Genomic DNA, 15,925 nt, shown 5'->3' with positions numbered 1-15,925 from the left:
CTCTTATCCACAGAGCACGAGAGGTAATGTGGATCAGAAGGACCCAGAAGGGGTATAGCAGTTTAGAAAAAATTTAAATCTTAGTGGTTGCTATGCAACCTGACCACAATAAGTTATACGATTGCCAAGATGCAAGTAGTTTTTTACACAGGATAATTGGTTGGAGAAAGGGATTCAGAAGATGCCAGGACAAATACATAGGTAGGGAAGTTTGGAGGATTTCCAATGCAAGTTAAAAGATTGTTCCAAGTGAGATACTGTAGGTTCAAGTAAAGAAAAGTTGAATTTTGTCCAAAGTATCTAATGCCACGTACACACGATCGGGATTTTGGTCGTAAAACTTTAAAGTAGAATTCTAGCATAACGCTTGGTACAAACTTTTTTTTGCCAGATTTGCGGAGCGCACAACTAATAGATTCTCCCACCTGAGCTGTTGATCTCTGCAGCTTCTCCAGTTACCATGGACCTCTTGGCTCTTCTCTGATGAATGCTCTCTTTGCCCGGCCTGTCAGTTTAGGTGGACGGCCATGTCTTGGTCGGTTTGCAGTTGTGCCATACTCTTTCCATTTTCGGATGATGGATTGAACAGTGCTCCGTGAGATGTTCAAAGCTTGGGATATTTTTCCCAGCCATGTGGTCATTTCATGGTCTTTTGTCAAGCTATTACTTACCAGCCTTAGGACATGAAGCTGGCCAGGTCTGTAATGTAGCGTAATGAGAGCAAGAAAATCTTTCAAGTGTATCTAAACAAAAATGTAATATATTAGAGATTACCAGTTACTTACCAGTTACAGTTTACCAGCTTACCAGACATGGTTTCTTTTTTTCAGTCTTATAGGGCGTACACACGGTCAGACTTTGTTCGGACATTCCGACAACAAAATCCTAGGATTTTTTCCGACGGATGTTGGCTCAAACTTGTTTTGCCTACACAAGGTCGCACAAAGTTGTCGGAATTTCCGATCGCCAACCACGCGGTCACGTACACCACGTACGACGAGACTAGAAAAGGCCAGTTCAGAACCAAGCGCGGCACCCTTTGGGCTCCTTTTGCTAATCTCGTGTTAGTAAAAGTTTGGTGAGAGATGATTCGCGCTTTTTCAGTTTTTCGTGGCTTTCAGATTGTTTTCTGCCGTTCAGTTTGTGCTTGTGGGTTTGTATCTGCTCTTCAGTGCGTGCAGTCAGTTCGTATCAGAGTTTTCTGTGTGATCTTGCCTGCTCGTTGCTGTTTTTCAGGTCGCTCTTCACAGGCCTTGCTGTTCTTCAGTGCGTTCTGTTACTTCGTTCTGAGCAGCCGACCGTTTTCTAGCCATGTTTCGTATACGTACTCCTCGTAGAGTTCGTGCTGTGCGGGGGCTTGGTGTTGGGGTCCTGACCTTGACACAAGTCCAGTCCATGAACAGGGTGGGGAGGAGTTCATGGACCAAGAATTGGTTGCTTCAGCGTGACCAGTTCTGTCATATGCCTTTGCTCCGTGAGATCCGTGAGAATAATCCTGATGATTTCAGGAACTTTCTCAGGATGACAGACCCCGTATTTCACCGTTTGTTGGCTTCGCTGACCCCCTATATCAGCAGGCAGGATACCTGCATGAGGCGAGCCATCACTCCGGAGCAGAGGTTGGTCGCTACCTTGCGGTATTTGGCCACAGGGAAAAGTCTGCAGGACTTGAAGTTCTCGACAGGCATCTCCCCCTAGGCTCTGGGTATCATTATCCCAGAGACCTGTTCTGCCATCATACAGGTCCTGCAGAAGGAGTATATGAAGGTAAGATTTTTATCCTTTTATATCACATTTTATTGTCTTTAATGTTTGATAATATATTGTATTTCTTTCCTCATTCCCTAATTACCATGCTTGTAATATGCTGTGAATGTCCCCTTTGTCCTCATGCATGCTGGATTTTTATGTAATTATTATTTAAGGTCCTTCATACATATTTGCCCTTCAATAACCTCCCCAGCATGGTGTCTCCTGCCCCTATATTCACCTCATGTAGTCACTTAACAATGTATTTTATCAGCTCTATAGTAGTGCTTTACCCCAAACACCCCCTAAAATGTTTGGTAATGTTATTTTTTATTTAAATTCAGGCAGAGTGCCAGAGGCTTTTTTTTGTGGTGTTCCAAAATAATTTTTAGTAACCCTCCCTCCCCCAACTGCTAAGTCAGCTGATCCCAAGTCTCTATCCTCAATCATCTATCTGCTGACTTTGCCAAACCCATACACACTATACCCATCTCTTTTGTGGTCAGATTTATGGCTGAATTACCCAAAGCATGTAGTGCAAGGGCCTGCCTGTATACTTTCCAATGGTACTGTTTAAAGTTTTTGTATCCTATTATTATCTTGATAGGTAATAGCAGAATGTCCAAATGTCCTCAAATGTGTACAGTGTGTATTTATATCTTTGTAATATGACACTTCTTACCTGTCCAGTGGGCTGCCAATAGTGTAACTAAGGAGGGGCTGTTCCAAGTAAGACCCATTATTTAGGCATTCATCTCTCAATGAAGTGAAGAGGGTTACCTGTCCAAGATTTCCACACACCCCATAATGTTAGAAATGGCCCGTGAGGGGGGGGAGGGGGAATATGATAGGTGTACCTTATACTTTGGCCTTGTTAAATTCCACTTAATAAATGCTATCTGGAGGTTGCCCCATAATGTTTGAGTCTAATCTGCTTGCCATGTTTCAGAGTAAAAATAGTAATGTTTATTGTTTTTTCCTCAACAGTTTCCTTCCACGCCACAGGAATGGCAGACTGTGGCCTCCCACTCTGCCCAGCGGTGGGACTTTCCTAACTGCGGAGGGGGAATTGATGGGAAACACGTCCACATCGTCCCACCACCCAACTCGGGGTCGTACTATTATAATTACAAGGGGTTTAATAGTATAGTGATGTTGGCGGTGGTGTCGGCTAATTACGACTTCTTGTATGTGGACGTGGGGAAGAATGGCCGGATGTCCGATGGTGGAGTCATCGCCCAGACGGAGTTCTACAGGCGTCTCCAGAATGGCAGCTTGGACTTGGCAGCTCCAGAGGACAATGTGGAAGGACTCCCATTTGTGTTCGTTGCTGATGAAGCATTTGCGCTGGGGGACCACCTGATGCGGCCATTCCCGATGAGGACCCTCACCCCGGAACAGAGGGTTTTTAATTACCGGCTGGCCAGAGCCCGAAGAGTGGTGGAGAACACATTTGGAATCCTGGCCAGCCGGTTCCGCCTATTTCTGACACCTATCCATATGGCAGAGTATAAACTGAACCATATAATACTTGCGTGCTGTGTTCTCCATAACTTTTTACGGAAATATTCGGCCAACTATGCTGGCTCAGTTGGGCCTGAGGCCGGAATCCTACATCAAACCACACTGACGGCGCTTGAAAGTGGCCGTCCTGGCTTGTCCTCTCTGAGTGCCCGTGATGTCTGGTTACGCTACCTGGAGTTCTTTGCAGGTAGGGGGGCTATCAATATGCTAGACAATATGTGAAGCCTTTTTAAAATAAAAAAAAAAAAGAAAATCTTTGTGGACATTTACTGCTTGTGTTTGTTTTAGCTGACCCTGACAGAAATGTTTTGAGTGCAGAAAATGTCGTGATTGGGTAACCTTATACAAAGCACTGTTGGCTGTTATTTCCTAAATGCAAAAACACATTTCACTACAAGTGCACTTGCAACTGCACTGAAACTGCACTTGTAGTGCAAAGAGGATTTGCCCTTAGGAAATAACCCCCACTTTTGCATAAAACAGCTATTACATCACCCCAAAAGTGTTGTAGTGTTGAGACAATAATCCACACATTCTTGAGTAAGCCACTTTTTTATACCTGCACAATCACATGTGCATTTACCAAAGGTTTTTAAAACAAACCAACATGTTTGTTGTATAACAATTTTTGCAGTAGCATTATCAAAAATTGAAATGTCCATTTCAGATAAAACAGGCCTGTGTAAAACCAACAAGAAAGCCAAAAAACTTGAACTTACAAAGTTCACATTAGGTAAAACCTGAAGGCTATATCAGACATCAGTATTTAGGAACTGGGTTTGATATAGCGTTCAGATGGGGGGAAATCACCCCTGGAAAAGCCAAATTTGGAAGATGCACACAAATTTACCAATGTCAACATGTGCTATCTGCCATCAGGGGGGATCAAGGGACGTGTTTTGGGGGAGCAAGCCCTTCCTCAACGCGACTTTATAATTGAGGAAGGGGTTGCATCCCCAAAACGCGTCCATTGATCTCCCGTGATGGCAGATAGCACATGTTGGCACACTATGTACATCCTCCAAATTTGGCTTTTCAAAACATTTCCAAAAAATTTAAAAGATTGAACCACAATACAAAAAGTGATTTTGTGGGGTTTTAAATTCACCCCAAAACATCAATGATGTTATTATTTTTTTTAATAACATCATGGATTTTTTGCTGGATGTTTTGCAGTTCGGCATTACACCCCATGATCTCCCCGATCAGGATCTGGGCACTTTCTGAAGTAAAGCGTTCTCTATCCCTCACATCACGAACACCTAAAAAGAGATAAAGAAAAAAAAAAACAGGTCTCAAAAATCTGCCACCATCCATCTCTTTTACCTGAGCCTGTGGTCGCAGACACTCACCCGTTGTGGTGCCAATCTCCACCACGTCTTCTTCTTCCTCCTGCTGGGGGTGGGGGGTCTCTGGTCTCCTCGGATGAGGGGTGTCCTCCGAGTCTTTTCTCCCCTATGTAAAACAAAAATGGTATAATTAGCACACAGATATTTGATGGCAGAACTATAAATAGGAAACATTGCTTGGAAGTGGGGTACAATTGTCTATTTTAGCCGAGTTCCAAGATGTATTTTTTTTATTGCCCTTTGTCAAGCTGCAATACTTGTTTAGTACAAGCTTCACAGATGGAGACCCCACTATAGTATACACTGGAGCACCTGTGTGGCCCCCTAATAAAAATGGTGTTCTTGTGTCCCACACTAGTGCTCCAGTGTCCAGATGTGAAAACAGCTGCTCAGTGTCCTCTCCTTACACACAATCTAGTTTGCATTTCATTCTAGTAACAAACCCATCTACACAAACAAATATTTGGCATCCAAGTAGGCCCAAAAAAAATGTAGGAAAATGCATATGGCCTAAACAATGGTGTTCTAGAGGCCGAAAGAAAAATGTTTGATACGAACGAATAATGGGCCCATGAACATTAAAGTTGCCCTTTTAAACATTACAATTAATCAAAGCATATGGAGCAGCACGAACGTAATAAAGACAGAAAGAATACGAACATAGCACAACTACTTACTCTCCGGATCTTTCGGTACTGCTCTGGCTCTCTCAACTTCAGGTCCGACCACCGCTTCCTGAGCTGATCTTTAGATCTTCGTACCCCGAAATTCCTGTGAAGGCTTTTGACCACTTTCGCCATGATCTTGGCCTTTCTGATGTTGGGGTTGGGGTAAGGCCCATACTTTCCGTCATAGTCGGACTTCTTCATGATGTCGACCATCTCCAACATCTCCCCAAAGGACATATTTGTGGCCTTAAAACGTCTCCTTCTGGATCGGGACGTGTCCGGATCCGGGCTTTCCTCCTCCTCGTTGCTAGAATTAGCATGCACCTGTTCTAACTCCGCCATGTGCTCTTCACCCACTGTGCCGAACGAAAAGGGGCGGGGAATAGACTAGAAAGAATGCCAGGGGCGGGCGGAGTTACACGCATGCGCAGTGTGTATAAAGTGTAACACGCGTGCGTGTTACGTACGATCTGTGAGCGGAGGAAGGAGCATTGGACGCGCCGATCGTAAGAACGAAGGTAAGAGACACACTTGTGCCTATACTGCTTCTAGATCGAGGCCTATATTGTAACAATATTAGGAGAGTTTTGTCTGACATTAGGCTTTGTTTTGTGTTGTGTCTTGCAGTGAACATGGTTATGCTACTCAAAGATAATGACTTCATGTCAGTATTCATAGATATGTTACGGGAGCTGCCCTGTCTGTAGGAGATTAAACACCCCCATTTGAAGAACCAAACAAAGAGGAAGGCAGCACTGGTGCAATTGTGTGAAATTGTGACGCAGGTGATCCCCACGGCAGACATCACCTATTTAAAGATATTAATTGGTTGCCTGAGGAGTACATATCTAAGGGAGCACAAGAAAGTCCAGGATTCGCAGAGATCCGAAGCAGCAGATGACATCTATGTCCCCAGGATGTGGTACTACGACAGGCTGCATTTTATGGCAGGCCAGACTGAACCCAGGCCATCCCTCTCCAGTCTTCCTTCCATGCTTCCTTCCCCCCCGGCTGAGGCTTCTGACGCCCAACCTGGGCCTTCCAGGCCACATGTGGAGGAGCTTAGATTGAGCCAGGTATAGCATTCCTCGAAATATTTCTGCTTGTCCAATCAATGATGTTAACTAGATGTTAGTTGGGAGTACTAATTTAGGATTGTGATTGATGATGCAAAACATTACAACCATGTCCCTTTTTCATACACAGGGATGTCTCAGCCAGGAGGTGGCCGGGCCGAGCCGGCTGGCTGATCTGCAGGTCCCTCCACCCCCCCTGAAAAGAGAAAGTGGTAGTAGGAGGAGTGCCCTAGAGGAGGCTGCCAGAGGACTCTTTTGGAGGGCTACAGAGGTCCTGGGAGCACCCCACACCATGGAGGAGAACATTGCTGCCTTCATTGCATATAAAATGCAGAGGATGGAGGAGGGCCAACAAGTCATGTTGGAGGCTCTTGAGAAAGGTATGAGGGGCCAAATGACACCTCAGACACACCTTTGGGATGGTCCTCCTCCTCCTCCTGCAGGTCCTCCTCCTCCTCCTTCTCCTCCAGGTCCCCCCAGTCCTCCTCCAGGTCCTCCTAGTCCTCCTCCTCCTCCAGGTCCTCCTCCTCCTCCTGCCACATCTCCAACTGCACAGCCACAGCCCGGAAGGAAGCGTGGAAGGAAGACCAGACAGTGATTGCCCTGGGTTCAGTCTGGTCGGCCAAAAGATGCAGCCTCTTGTGGTACCACAGCCTGGGGACACAGATGTCATCTGCTGCTATCCGGATCTCTGCGAATTCTGGACCAGACTGCCCTCCCTTACATATGGACTCCTCAGGCCACCAATTTTGATGTTGAAGAATTGATGTCTGCCGTGGGGGTCCCAGGCTTCGCTAATTTCTCCTGTTGATCCAGTGTTGCCTTCCTCTTTGTTTGGTTCTGATCCCTTAATAAAGGATTTTTGTTTGGAATTATACTCTCCTATGTGTTTTACTTCAAAAAGGACAGTTTGTTTGTGAGGATTAAGGTACATTTCAAATATACAATGTGAAATGAACAAGGGACACCAACAACAAACAATCTCCTTGAGATTAAATAATAAAAGATATCAATGGTGTTGGGGTAACTTGACACACAAAACACAACCAAAAATATTCTGGAGTAAAAATAAAAATAACATTGAACAAAGATCAGCCTTGGAAAAAATCAAAACATTAAAGAAAAAAAAAGGCTGAAAATCCAAAAAAAAAAAAAAATAATATAAAACTGTCTGATGTGACAACTAATAACAATATATTCAGGGAATCCCACTAAAAAAACACAAATAAAAGTTTGTGAGAAGTGTGTGTGAATATGAGCAGCAAAACTACTTAATTCTTGTCACATTATAAAGAAGAAGAGAGTGCGCTGTATTAAACCATTTTTAACATTGCAGCGTGACGAAAGTGCTGTATCCATTGCGAACGCTAAGTTTACCAGAACGAGCTGTCCCGTCTCGGAATTTCTTCTGAGCATGCGTGGCACTTTGTGCGTCGGAACAGGCCACACACGGTCGGAATTGACGCGATCGGATTTTGTTGTCGGAAAATTTTATCTCCTGCTGTCCAACTTTGTGTGTCGGAAAATCCGATGGAAAATGTCCGATGGAGCCCACACACGGTCGGAATTTCCGACAACACGCTCCAATCGGACATTTTCCATCGGAAAATCCGACCGTGTGTACGGGGCATTCTTCATTTATTTTTACCTGGTGATTCCGCCTGTAACACACTTCAAGTCCTGGAAGGATAACCCTCACCCAGCCTAGCACAGAGGGGTGTAGTTCTGTAGTCTCCAGAGAACAATATAACTGATAACAGTCAGCATATCCAGACAGTACAGGACGTTATTAGCTCACAATATCTAACAAAAAAGCTTTATTTTAAAGCCCAACTCCAGGAATTACAAATAAAAGCTACCCTTATAGTTAACACCACTATAGGGTTAAATCTTCAGAAACTCTAGGGGGTGAAGAATAAGGTGTAGTACTTACCAGCACTATAGCGCTCTCCTTCATTCCAGCTTGTTAGCTGTCCCTAGCCACCTTCAAGGCTCCAAGGGGCTACAGATAACTGAAACAGAATAACAAGAGCTTGAAGTCAGTATGCAGGTTTTTTCCCTGGGGAAGAGAAGACTTATGGCTAAAACACCCTAGTGCCAGCGTACCAGAGGGGAAGCAATAGGATCATTCCCACAGGAATCACTAATTAAGGGTGGGTACAGACGAAACAAAAGTTGACTGGTTGAGCAGGGACCAGACAAATTTCAAGTGTTGATCTCGCTTTTTAACAGAAGTGGATCGTTAGATGGACTCCTGGCCAATAGACATGCACGAAAACTTTAATTGATCAGCGACTGCAATCAGAGATTGATATATTCTGACAGTGGAGAGTCCGGGACAGTCACTTCCCTTATATATTTTTTTGTTCAGCCCACCAGAAAAAAAAATAACTGTCTATACCCAGCCTAACTTTTCCCCCTTCCAGGTCTCTCTCTCTCTGTCCATACATGAGACATGGCCTGTAAGTACTATTTGTTTGTCCATGTCTGATATAATACATGTCTAGAATGTCATATACACTACATGGCCAAAAGTTTTTCTACATAGGTTTTTTTGGCATCCCATTCCTAAACTATGTATATAAAAATGGAGGTGCCCCGCCCTCCACTTTCTCTTTGCATCATCTTTAACAGCCTTCTCTTCTCAGAAGGTTTTTGAAGCGTGTCATTGAGAATTTTTGCTCATTCAGCCGAAAAAGGTGTTTAGTAGGTCAAGGTCAGGGCTTTGTACAGGCCACTCAAGTTTCCTACACCAAACTCATCAAATCATACCTTTATGGACCTGGCTGTGTGCTTTTTCTAAACTCAATATTGTGGCGGGATGCCCACAAACCTTTGGCCATACACACTAATAAACTTTAATAGATTTTACTAGCAAGTGGTGATGGAGATGTCATTGCTCAGGCAGCTATGTGAGTGAGATAGATGAAAATTATGTGATGACCACAGATCAGCAAACTGGTCATAATGAACTCTGTTGCCCGGATCAATATAAGTCACGGATAAGGGAAGAATCACAATGGAGGGCTGGTGGAATGTGCCTTAAGGGATGATCAGGGATGAGTGGCCCAGGATACAGTATCACCAGCTCCATATTCACAATAATAGCAGGGTATGGGAAACAATACAGAGGAAGCCATGATGGCTCAGCAACCTTAAACTGCCAAGGTTGCTGAGCCATCATGGCTTCCTCTGTATTTTTTCCCATACCCTGATATTATTGTGAATATGGAGCTGGTGAGGGACGGTACTATGCTGTGTAATCTGCTTTAGGGGACCAGGAAATAAATTTTTTGGGGGGGTTAACAAACATTTTAACTCTTCGTAGCACAGATTCAACAAGGTGTTGGAAACTTTCCTCAGAGATTTTGGTCCATAGTGACATGATGGCATCCCACAGTCGCTGCAGATTTGTCAGCTGCACATCCATGACACAAATCTCCCGTCCCACCACATACCAAAGGTGCTCTATTGGATGAGATGTGGTGACTGTGGAGGCCATTGGAGTACAGGGACCTCATTGTCCAGTGGTGAGATGATTGTAGCTTTGTGACATGGTGCTGTATCCTGCTGGAAGGAGCCATCAGAAGATGGGTACACTGTAGTCATAAAGGGATGGACATGGTCAGCAACAATACTCAGGTAGGCCGTGGCGTATAAACAATGATCGATTGGTACTAAGGGGCCAAAAGAGTGCCAAAAAAATATCCCCCCCACACCATTACATCACCAACAGCCTGAACCGTTGATACAAGGCAGGATGGATCCATGCTTTCATGTTGTTTATGCCAAATTCTGACCCCACCATCTGAATGTCACAGCTGAAATTTAGACTCATCAGACCGGCAACGTTTTTCCAATCTTCTGCTGTACAATTTTGATGAGCCTGTTGCAAACTGTAGCCTCAGTTTCCTGTTCTTAGCTGACTGGAGTGTCACCTGGTGTGGCCTTCTGCTGCTGTAGCCCATCTGCTTCAAGGTTCAATGTTTTGTGCATTCAGAAATGGTATTCCGCATACCTTGGTTGTAACGAGTGACTATTTGATTTACTGTTGCCTTTCTATCATCTCAAACCAGTCTGCCCATTCTCCTCTGACCTGCCATCAACAAGGCATTTTCCTCCACACAACTGCCGCTCACTGGATATTTTCTCTTTTTCGGACCATTCTCTGTAAACCCGAGAGATGGCTGTGTGTGAAAACCCCAGCAGATCAGAAGTTTTTGAAATACTCAGACGAGCCCGTCTGGCACCAACAACCATGCCACGTTCAAAGTCACTTAAATCCCCTTTCTTCCCCATTCTAAAGCTTGGTCTGAACTTCAGCAAGTCATCTTCACCACATCTAGATGCCTAGTAGACCTGTGCATTCGTTTTGGTCCGATTGCATTTTTGTCCGAATTTCAGGTATTTTCGTTATCGTTTTAACAAACGATAACGAAAGTGCAGAATCCGAAAAACGAAAGATCCGACATAAACAAATGCTTTATTTTCGTTTTCGTTGCTACAACAGTTCGATATAGATAGGAGATTCGACATGATGATAACAATAACAATCTGTGTCTATCGAACCTGTGCTCGAATGTGCCTAACCTTAGCTCTATTAGTCAAAGATTATTCTACATAGAGAGAAAAGATTCGACGTAGGGGAGAAAAGATTCGACGAAGGGAAGAAAAGATTCGACGTAGGGGAGAAAAGATTCGACGTAGGGGAGAAAAGATTCGACGTAGGGGAGAAAAGATTCGACGTAGGGGAGAAAAGATTCGACGTAGGGGAGAAAAGATTCGACGTAGGGGAGAAAAGATTCGACGTAGGGGAGAAAAGATTCGACGTAGGGGAGAAAAGATTCGACGTAGGGGAGAAAAGATTCGACGTAGGGGAGAAAAGATTCGACGAAGGGGAGAAAAGATTCGACGTAGGGGAGAAAAGATTCGACGTAGGGGAGAAAAGATTCGACGTAGGAGAGAAAAGATAAATAAAAATAATGATGACGATGAATGTTATTGGCTGATTGTAACCAAAGAGGAGGAGCAGTAAAATAGCTAGAACTAAGTACACACGTACTATGGCTTATGGTGTCTGTTGAAAGTTCTAAGAAGATTCGACGGAGCAGGTAAACTATACGGCGTTGTACAGTTCAGCTGCTCCGTCGAATCTTCTTTGAACATTCGACAGACACCATAAGCCTTCAATGACAGATTCGACCCTCATTTGGATTTTCGGACGAATGCAATTTTTAACGAAAAACGAAATAAATAAAAACGAATTTCGGGAGTAACTAAATAAATTTATTTTTCGGACAAAAATGAAATTCCGAAACGAAATATTTCAGTGTGCACGTGTCTATAGATGCATTAAGTTGCGGCTATGTAATTGGCTGATTTGTGTTACCAGGCAATTGAACAGGTGTACCTAATAAAGTGGCCGGGGAGTGTATGCCGTAACCAGTAATTTTTATTTATTTTTTGCTCAGTTGTGTAATATGCTTGTTATGATTGCATTTTATGCTTATGACCTTTTTTCGTTACCTTGAAGTGACTTTATCTTTATATTTCCTTGTTATTTTGTAAATCAATAAAGATATATTTGCTCTCTAAACTCTTAGATCGACATAATCCAAACATTACACATCAAAAACACCATCCCCACTGTGAATCTTGGTGGTGGCAATATCATAGAGTGGGGATTCTTCTGTGTTGCTGGCCCTATAATACTTGTGAAGATGGTAGATAAAACCAGCATAGCAAAAAAAAAAAAAAAAAAAGGTAAATTCTGGATGAAAGCTAATTCAGTATGCCTAAAATATAAGCCTATAGCAGAAGATCTGTCTTTACATAAGTATTGTCCTGCAATGACCAAATCAGACTCCAGATCTCAATCCAATAAAAAAAAAATAAAAATAAAATGTTTTCCTGAGAGAAATGAGAAAACATCGCTTTGAGTGGATTTGAAAAGCTGATCCGCACAGACGCAAAGCTTATAATTGCTGCCAAAGATGCCTTACTATATATTGACATGGAGAGCGTGTATACTTATAAAATCACTTATTATGTTTTTTATTGTATGTCATTTAAATCGCTTTTCAGAGATCTGTTTTTACTTTGACACGAGATTCTATATCTGTTGATTACCATGAAAAAAGAAATAAATAAATTCACTGTGATTCCGTGTCCTATAACAATGAAATAAGAAAACTTCTAAGAGAGTGAATACCTTTTCTAAGCACTCTATGTAAAAGAAATGAATCAATTCAAATAATGTAAATGCATACATTATATATATATTATTTTTTAGGTTCAAAGGTCAGCATACACATTAAAGCATCTAATTGTTTCTTGGGATACCAAAGGTCTGCTCAAAGGTTTTCAAACATCCTTAAAATGAATACCAAACCTCAATTTAAAAACAAAACAAAAAAAAAAACAGAAAAAAAAAAACAAATCCTTGTTTTCCCTTGAATAAAATGCAGATTTGTTTCAATTGCATGTAGCTGCCCCTTTCTCTAAATAAGTAAGGGGTTGTCTGCTGCTCTCCGCAGGAGGCTCTCCTGCCATTAAAAAAAAAATGCTTCTCCACACCCAAACCCCTAGGTGCTTCCACTAAATACAAAATCTAATCTTGCAAGGGTTTTGCAATTTACTTGTGTAATTGTCCATGGCTGAGACATTTATTTAAACCTCTTATGTGACATTACCTGGCTTTAACGAGATGTTAATAACAGCATTAGATAGATCTAGTACACAGGTAGCTTTTACCACACCAAGAACACCTGTGTCCAAACTATAGTGCACACAATATTTACACTTCTCAATTGGAATACACTGTTTATTGGGAGCATGCAACTGATCATATTCCTCAGCAATCTCTATCCAATGGTAGTAAAGGCAAACGTTAACTGCTTTTATGGAAATGGGCTGGAAGAAATTAAATTTAAAAAAATGTGTACAAAACAGCACCAAATATATTAATAAAGTATTATTTGCAATAATAATATTATTATTACTATTATTAATATTATTATTTTAACATTTTTAGTGGTTGTGTTATTACTATTGTTATTATTGTTGTTGTTGGTGCTACTATTATTATTATTTGTTGTGTTATTATTGTTATTATTATTGGTGGTGTTATTATTATTAGTAGTATTAATAATATTATCATTTTAAAAATAAAATTAATAATAAAGATGATATTATTATTAGTGGTGAGTGTTATTACTATTATTAATATTGGTGGTGGGGTTATTATTATTATTTTAAAAATAAAATAATAATAATAATGATGATGATTATTATTATTATTATTAGTGGTGGTGTTATTACTATTATTATTCTGGTTGTTGTTGGTGGTGATATTATTAATATTATTATTATTAGTGATGTTATTATTATTATTATTATTATTATTATTATTGGTGGTGGTGTAATTATTATTTTAAATAATAATAATTAGTGGTGATATTATTATTAATAGTGGTGTTATTATTATTATTATTATTAGTGGTGTTATTACTAATATTATTATTGTTGGTGGTGGTGGTGCTATTATTATTATTATAATTATTATTAGTGGTGTTATTACTATTATTATAATTATTGTTATTGGTATTATTATTATTATTATTATTAGTAGTAGTAGTAGTAGTAGTAGTAGTAGTAGTAGTAGTAGTAGTAGTAGTAGTAGTAGTAGTAGTGGTGGTGGTGCCATTACTATTTTTATTTTATTTTTGTTTTTGTTTTGTTTTAATATGATATTTTATTAATATATTTTTTTATACATTACAATTTATGTTATACATGGTTATATTATATATTACATTTTTTTGTAAGAATGCAGTCTGAAGATAGATAGATAGATAGATAGATAGATAGATAGATAGATAGATAGATAGATAGATAGATAGATAGATAGATAATTATTTGAATTGCTTATAAGTTTGTAAAGTATAATTTTTCATTTTATAGATATTTTATTTATATATTACAGTTATGTTATATGGTTATATTATGTAGATAGATAGATAGATAGATAGATAGATAGATAGATAGATAGATAGATAGATAGATAGATAGATAGATAGATAGATAGATAGATAGACATTTTTAGAGTATGATTTTTCATTTTATAGATATTTTAGATATAACATTCTATATATAAAGAAATATTTAAAAAAAAACATTTTTAATACAAACCTATGTTTTATTCATTAAATAAAATGTTATTTATTAAATATATACATTAAGAAAGTCAGATTCAGATTCAGAACACTTTATCCCAACAGGGAAAAAAAAATGTCAATGGCATTTGTACAAGAATATGTCTTCAATGAACGTCTATTTTACATATATTTATATATCATAAATTTCTATATTTTTACCGTGAAGAACTAAAGTTACTCTAAGCAGTGTTACTATTAGTAGCAACAGCATATTTTAAAGTGAGCAAACTATGATTTAATGATCTAAGCAGAAAGCGTTTTTTAAGAACATAGCTCAGAACCAGGATTGTCATAAACAAGCACCTTAGGAACAATGAAAGCTTTTGGGTTTTTTTTTTTTTTTTTTTTTGCTGCTTTTTTGTTTTTTGTTTTTTTCACTATCCCAGTAGCAGTGGGAGAGTGGCTACAAAAAAATTCTGAAAAGGTATTAATCAGAAGTGGCTATAAATTCTCCAGAGTCTTTGCTCTTATAAAACTCCTCAGAAAAAGTCTTGAAGGAAATGCAGGTCAAAGCCCCCCCAAAAAAAAAAGAAAGCTCTTGATCAGAGATTGCCAGAGGAAAATCTTCCCAGATGCTGTTTAATAGATGGCAATCACCCCAGGAGTGGGGAAGCCAAGTAGGCTTGAAACATGGTTGCAATTCGTAATAGGGCTTGTCACACTTAAAGCACTGCAAGTGTTATCCAGGAACAGCTGAAGCTGACTGGCAATTCATAAAGCCAACAGTTTAAAGTTTATTATGATGAAAGCACTTAATGACAGCCATCGTGAGGGGCCCATCACTTATAAAGCTGTGCTGAGTATTAGACATGTAGCATGACCACCAATTTCATGTCACAATTGCTACCATAAAATGACCTTTGGTGATTTTGTACGGCATGTGGTGGACAGCTCTTTTTTCACATTAGCGCTCTGTGCCTTTTTTTTTTTTTTTTAGACTATTATGCTGTCTGCAGCTTATTTGGCAGTGCCGTGTTCCTCAACCCTTGTGATTATTGCCTCCCAGTCTGCTGTAATATCCCTCATGCTCAGCTATGGTGCAGTACGCTGATTCTTGCTGCTCACTTACCTTGGCCATAGGGGAAAAAAAAAAAAACCCAAAGAAAAAAATGTAATATGGCAATTTGTCTAGAAAAGATCAATCACGGCACATTTTACAGAGGCCAATCACCAACTCTTAGCTTTCTGTGCCAAGTTCTGCAAATTTCTTCACATGAAAATGTAAACAGGCAGAAGACATCTTCTCAAACCTGACTGTGTCTAAGGCTGGTCATACACGGTTCGAATCGAATCGTTAATGAGCAGGCTGAATGTACAGTGCCTTTAAAAAGTATTCATACCCT

The sequence above is a fragment of the Aquarana catesbeiana genome, linkage group LG04 (genome assembly GCF_042186555.1).
Source record: "Aquarana catesbeiana isolate 2022-GZ linkage group LG04, ASM4218655v1, whole genome shotgun sequence".
Lineage (NCBI taxonomy): Eukaryota > Metazoa > Chordata > Amphibia > Anura > Ranidae > Aquarana > Aquarana catesbeiana.
This window is presented reverse-complemented; position numbering follows the sequence as displayed.